The sequence below is a fragment of the Musca autumnalis genome, unplaced genomic scaffold (assembly GCF_047663935.1).
Source record: "Musca autumnalis isolate F117 unplaced genomic scaffold, ASM4766393v1 scaffold_3, whole genome shotgun sequence".
NCBI classification, from domain to species: Eukaryota; Metazoa; Arthropoda; class Insecta; order Diptera; family Muscidae; genus Musca; species Musca autumnalis.
In genome coordinates, this window is record NW_027411866.1 from 204,843,746 (window position 1) to 204,850,879 (window position 7,134).

Sequence of the window (7,134 nt, forward strand, 5' to 3'; positions counted from 1 at the left end):
TTAGAAGATACTTCCCAAACAAATAGGAAATATGTAATAATTAGACAGCGGAATCCTATGCAAATTATGCAATTTGCATAAAATGACCATACGCAAAACCATATGCAAGCATTTGTGAATATTCCACCGAAATGGTTGAAATTTGGTATTATGTCTTCATTGGGAGTATAAAACATTCCACCTGAAATTTGTCGGTAAAGGTCTACGTCTTCATATAGCCCCCATCGAACGGTACCTCTAGATTTTCTGTATTTTGAAGGTTGTGGCCCCAATATTCCACCGAAATGGCTGAAATTTTGTATGAGGTCTTCGTTGGGAGTATAAAACTATCTATCTGAAATTTGTTGGCAAAGGTCCACGTCTTCATATAGCCCCATAGAACGGTTCCTCCCGATTTTCGGTATGTTCAGGGTTGTGGCCCTAATATCCCATCGAAATGACTGAAATTTGGTAATTGGTCTTAGCTGAGGGTATAAAACTTTCCACCAGAAATTTGTCGCTATAGGCCTACGTCTTCATATAGCCCCCATAGTACGGTACCTCCCGATTTTCGGTATTTTGAAGGTTGTGGCCTCGATATCCCATCGAAATGACTGAAATTTGGTATTTAGTCTTCGTTGGGGGTATAAAAGTTTCGACCTAAAATTTAACGGTGTAGGTCTACGTCTTCATATAGCTCCCATAGAACAGTACCTCCCGATTTACGGTATTTTGAAGGTGCTGGCTGTGGTTATACATTTCTTTATTTTATTGACTTGTCTAAAGTGAATTTTAAACAGAAAATATGTATACATAAACATTTTTGAAATATTTGTTGCATACGAAAATATACAAAATGCATATGTGATATGTTTAGGTTAGGTTATAGGATGCGCAGCTGCTATAGGTGGCAGCCACTCCACTCGGAGACCTTGTGGTCCATTGTGATCATCCTGGGCGTTGAAAGTGTTGAAAAATTGATGTGTGTTTATTGGTTGTTGGTGATGGAAAGAAGAAATGCTATGGAGATGGAGATTAGTTATGGATAGGAGAAAGTAGATGGCCCTCAGTCTGGGACACAGACAGAGAAGATGTTCAATTGTCTCCGTCTCCTCCACGTCCTCACACAGCCTACAATAGTCACTGCTGCTGTTATCCCATTTGCAAGTCATAGATCTAATGTTGCACTGATCAGTAATGATCCCGACAACAACTCTGATCTCCGACTTGCACAACGAGAGAAGGGAAACAGTTCTACGCGCCGAGATTACCTGCCAGATTGACAACCCGACATCCAGTAGCATCTAGCCAAATTATTTTGGTTTTCTCAATGTAGAACCTGGTGAATTTATCCATGAAGTAACAAAGCGGAGGTTTCACACCAACCTCCACTTGCATGTTGGTTGATTGTGAGCCCCGCTTCGCCAGTTCATCTACAATCTCATTACCCTCAACACCACAGTGACCAGGTAACCAACAAAATCTTACTGACATACCACAGGTTTCCAAGATAGACCTACAATCTAATGCTTTTAGCGCTGCCTGGCTGTCTACGTAAATAGTGACTGCCCTGTTTGATAAGTCCGTTTTTCCGACTAGTGCCTCTAAGGCCTTCAATATAGCAAAGGCCACTGCCTGGAAAACACTACAGTTGTCATTAAGTTTAAACTAGTACCTAATGTTCAGTTCATTAGAGTACACACCAGCGCCCGTGCCATCTTCCATCTTCGACGCATCAGTGAAGATAGATAGGCTATCAGGAATTGGTCTGCACTGAACCCATTTATCCCTATCGGGTATTAAAACGTCAGGTATAGTGAAGTCAAGAGTTGGTAAAATGTAATCGGTCTCACCCCCTCTGTTTCCAAGCACTAGCTGAGTACTCAACAGCTGTAGAACGCTTGCATGACCAAGTAGTGAGCAACGCCACATGTCCAGTTCCATAAGCCTCAAGGCACACCTGGAGGCCTGATACTGTACCAAAATATCCGGAGGTTGGATATTTAAAACAGCATTCAGCGCCGCCTGGGGTGTGCTTTTAATAGCTCCAGTAATAAGAATTGATGCGGCACGTTGCACACTACTTAGCTTAGAAAAATTTGATTTATTGCTGAGTGCGTGCCACCAAACAAGACAACCATAGGTTATGATAGGACAAACCACAGTCCTATACAGCCAGTGTATCACATGTGGTTTGAGACCCCAGCTCTTACCTATGGTATTCTTGCAAGAATATAATGCAATTAAGCCTCTCTTTGTTCGCTCCTCGGTATTCCTCTTCCAACAAAGCTTGTGGTCGAGGACCACACCAAGATACTTTGCTTCCTTGGAGAGGCTTAGTTGCACACAATCTAGAGTTGGTGGAACGAAAGCAGCAATCTTTCTCTTCCTGGTGAAAAGTACCAGCTCTGTCTTCGCCGGATTCACACTAAGTCCATTATGGTGGGCCCAACGTGAGAGCTTTACTAAAGCACCCTGCATAAGTTCAGACAGCGTAGATACAAATTTTCCTCTAATTAGAATGACTACGTCATCCGCATAAGCGACCACCTTGGTTTTTAGCTTATCAAACTCCATAAGTATCCCGTTCAGTACCGGAAGCCACAACAGGGGTGATAAAACTCCTCCCTGTGGAGGTTCATCCGGTTACCGACTTCTTTATAGAACTCTCTCCTAAGCTTGAATTGTTTAGCCTACTATCAAGCATTCTATCTATCCAATTTATTAGAATTGAGGGGACACCTGGTTTTTCTAGAGCAGAGTGAATTGATTCATGTTTCACGTTATTAAACGCGCCTTCTATGTCTAAGAAGGCAGCTAAGGTGAAACTTTAATCATCCATATTCTTCTCTATACAGTCCACAACCTCGTGTAGCGCGGTGTCTGTTGATTTTCCTTTTACGTAAGCATGTTGAGAGTTACTTACAAGGTCATGATTTATATATGATCTGATATCCAAATCTAGTAGCCTTTCTAAAGTCTTTAGAAGAAAGGTGGAAAACTTATCAGCCTATAGTCTTTCGGCAGAGTGTGACTTGGCTTCCCAGCTTTGGGTATGTAGGTCACAGTTACCTCCTTCCATAGCGCCGGTATGTACGATAGCAGAATGCATGCCCTAAAGATCTTCCTTAGCGTTGATATCAAAACATGCGGCGCGTTTTGAAGCATCGCTGGAATGATACCGTCAGGCCCGGGTAATTTGTAGGTCTGAAAAGTGCTGATCGCCCATGAAATTTTACGATTACTTGTTAAACCGTCGACAAGTTCACTCTCCGCTGTGGTGTAGCTTCTGCTCGCATCTCTCATGGATTGACACGAGCTAGCGTCCTTGCAGCCGGGAAAGTGAGTGTTTGCCAGCAGGTTTAGAGTCTCCAGAGCTGAGTTAGTCCAGGTGCCCTCATTCATCTTGATGCTCCCAATGGGTTTCGGATCCTTTGAGATCACCTTGCGGAATCTTGCAGCTGCGCTGACTCCCTCTATAGTCTCACTAAAGCTTATCCAAGAATTCTTCTTGGCCTTCCTAACCTCACTCTTATACTTATTGAAGGTGTCCCTATGGATATTCCAATCAGTATCAGGTTTGTCCTACTAGCTTTGTTGTATGCCCGCCTACTGGTTTTCCTTAGATTGGCTAAATCCTTATTCCACCAGACTGGCTGAGATCTCCTACCAGGATACGTTAATGGGCAGGTCTTCTCATAGCAATCTTTAAGAACCTTTGTGAGACCTTCTACCTGATTGTCAATTTCCCCTGTTGTGCGAGGTTCAGAAATTCCACATAACCTGTAGTGGGATTCTGTAACTCATTTTTGCTGTTATCGATAATTGTCGGTAAAATTAAAATGCTTATAATTTCGATAATTAACAAAATTTTTCGGTAAGTTAAAGATGAATAAAAAGTAGTCGCTAGCCTCTACCGACACAAACAGTGATGCCAACTTTTCTTTATGTTTTTAGTCATAATTTTGCTATTTAATTTTACCGACTTTTGTCGGTAACAGCAAAAATGAGTTACAGAATCCCACTACTGGAAGTGACAAGAGATTTAAAAGGTTCCCAATTGGTCCTTCTTGGATTCCTATGAGGCGGTTGCCGCTTACTTCTGCAAGAGACATGAAAGTGTATCGCTCTGTGGTCCGAAAAGGAGCACTCTTCCGATACTCTCCAGTCTGTTACAGAAGTATCTTCCATATTCGTAAGGGTTAGGTCTATCACCTCCTCCCTTACCCTATTACGGAAAGTGGCAGTATTGCCCTATTACATACTCGTAGATTATTAGTTAAAAAAGTCGAATACGGACTCACCCCTTGTAATTGTGACACTGCTCCCCCAGTGAAAGTGATGAGCATTAGCGTCACTGCCCATTATCAAATTTGCACTGCTCATCATCTCCTCCACTAGCTTTCGCAGCAGTCTGCCGGGTGGGTCAGGAGTGTCATACGGCATGTAGACCGAGGCTAGCACCAAGACTCTTCCAGAACTTACTTCTAGCCTCACATCAGTCGTATCTCCGTCACTGTAATTGTAGAGTTGAATAAGGTTTATACTTTTCTTAGCTACTATACAGGTTCTTACCTTCTACCCGTTATGTGCGGAGAATATATAATAACGCCAATCGTTTAGCCCAGAAACCCTATTCTTATAAAGATAGGGCTCCTGGACCAAAGCGATGTCTACTTCGGTTTTTGTGAGGGAGATGAGAAGTTCGGCAGCCGCAGCCCTGCAATGGTGCAGATTAATCTGCATCACGCGGAGCCCTTGCTGCCGAACCTCTCTACTGTAACTTTGCGGCACAGAACTGAAGGCAACCAGACCCGAAGTACAGTTCTCCCTCACAATCCTTTATGTAGCTGGCGCTTTTGTTGTCCATGGCGAATTTCATTACCGTACCTCCTCTTTCTTTCAAAGGGTACACTACTCTCCAGCTAGCAGTAGAGAGACCCCTATTCTGCTTCTGGATCATCTTCAGCACATCCGATACATCCTGATCCGGAGGTGCACCCATGCTGTGCCTGTGGCTGTGCGTGGTATCTCGCTAGTAGGCACCGCGGCTAGCTTGCAATCTTCCAAGTGTGCGCCCGAGCCATCAACCGTTCGGATGAGGTAATCTTTTTATTTCCTATCTTGGCAGTTGATGACTTTGACTTCCCTGATGTAGGTTGCCTGGCTAAAGCCTGTCATGCTATCGTCCGCCTCGTCAGAGGTGATGGCCTTCCTCAGAAGACGTTCAACTAGCAGCCATTGATCATCACTGATCCAACCGTGACATGTTTCGATTGCAATTTAATCAGAAGCCAAACATATGCCCAGTCCAAAAACTTGAAATAATCGGATCAAAAATAGGGGTTGCATAAAATCCCGCTGTCTAGTAATAATATACATAAATATAATAGGGAATTTGTTGATGGATTTATACTAAGGAGGAGATATCTTATGAAATGATGATTTCATCAGGGAATGCTCTTCCTATATTAAAAGTCTTAATTTATCGTAGTAAACTGAGGACACATTTCTGTCGCCAAACTGACTCATGCATTCTTTCATATTTTCTTAATTTTTAACAAAGCAATGTGTCGAATATATCCTGTTTTTGTTCAAGACACCAACCACATCTGCTATACCCACCCATTGTGCTGTGAAACCACATGATAATTAAAGTGGTCTAGTCACATTTCACACGCATCTGCATTCGCATCGTATGCATGTTCTAAATCAAAGTAATTTCATGGATGCAATTTATTATTAAAAACTAATATCTGCTTATATAAACGCAGCCATCTAATAACCAACAAATCACGCTTAGAAACTCTCCAGGGGGTTAATTTCAACGCATAAGTGCAAGGATGCCCACTTTTGTCACTTCTATAGCATGAAAGTATCTTCACTTATGTTTTCAAGTATGCCGCCCGGCCCGGCAATGGCAACAATTTATTTGGTTTCCATTAAACAAATTGAAATAAATGTCATAATATTTCTTTCAATACAGTTATGATTCATTGGGATTTTTCTTGCATGGTTGCCGATTGACGAGATACGAGTATTGCATCCTTGTAACAAATCCATGTGCAATATCTTATATCCTTCTGAACTATATCAGAAAAGAAGGACAACAGCATTCATCCCCATTTTTGTTTTCTCATGGCTCATTTCACATGTGAGTAAGTGTGTGGATTTCAAGTGACTTTCATTTTGTCTTTGTGCTACTGAAATCCCTCTACTTAAACCCCGAACGAACCTTCTTCACGGTACATAGTAGCACACATGAAGGAAATGGACTGTGACTTTTGTATTGTTAATAAATTGGGTTATGTTAATATTATTACTTTTGGAAATCCTCCATCAAACTGTGACGAAGTTTTCAAATGCTAGAAATAATTTTACTTATCCTCTTAATGCTGAAGATGTCATCTGCGCAACAATTTTTGAGGGGTATAACATAATCTATGTTAGAATTGTGTGCAATGAGTGCGGTATTGAAATGTGTCATCACTACTTAAGTTATAATCTTCAAATGTGACCCTTCGCGTTCACAGCTTTTTTGAGGTTTTGTCATGGGATTTATTTGATAGTGTGGTTGGTTGGTTAGTGTGGTTAATGAAACTATTCCATTGAAAGCATTTCCTACATTCTCTGTGACAAATTAAATAAATTGTATGGCTATTTTTCAAATGTTGTGGATTAATTCTCTTTCTGGTATTTCAATTTGAAAACATTAGGTACGCTCGGCTTACACACATGCTTCAGCTATAAGAAGCAAATAATTTTATAATGTTATTATGGGAGATAAAATTAAGGTCAATATTGTGATGATGATGCGATCGATGATGATTCAGAACTTTAAAAACATTTTTTTGTTGGAAGGTCATTGATATTTTAATTTGGTTTTTGTAAACAAATAGGGCCATTCTGGGTAATTAATAATGCACAATGTAACAAATGGTCACGTATGGGGTGCTGTAGAATTGAGATGCCTTATTTAAAGATGAATACATTTTTATATTGAGAATTTATTACAATGTTTGTTTTCGAGCATTGATGGCAGCAATGGTGATTGTAATGAAAATATTTTTTAATTTTATTGTGTGATGACACAATAAAACATACACAAGATGGATCATAAACTTCGTTTAACCGTAGCGAAATTTCTATATTACT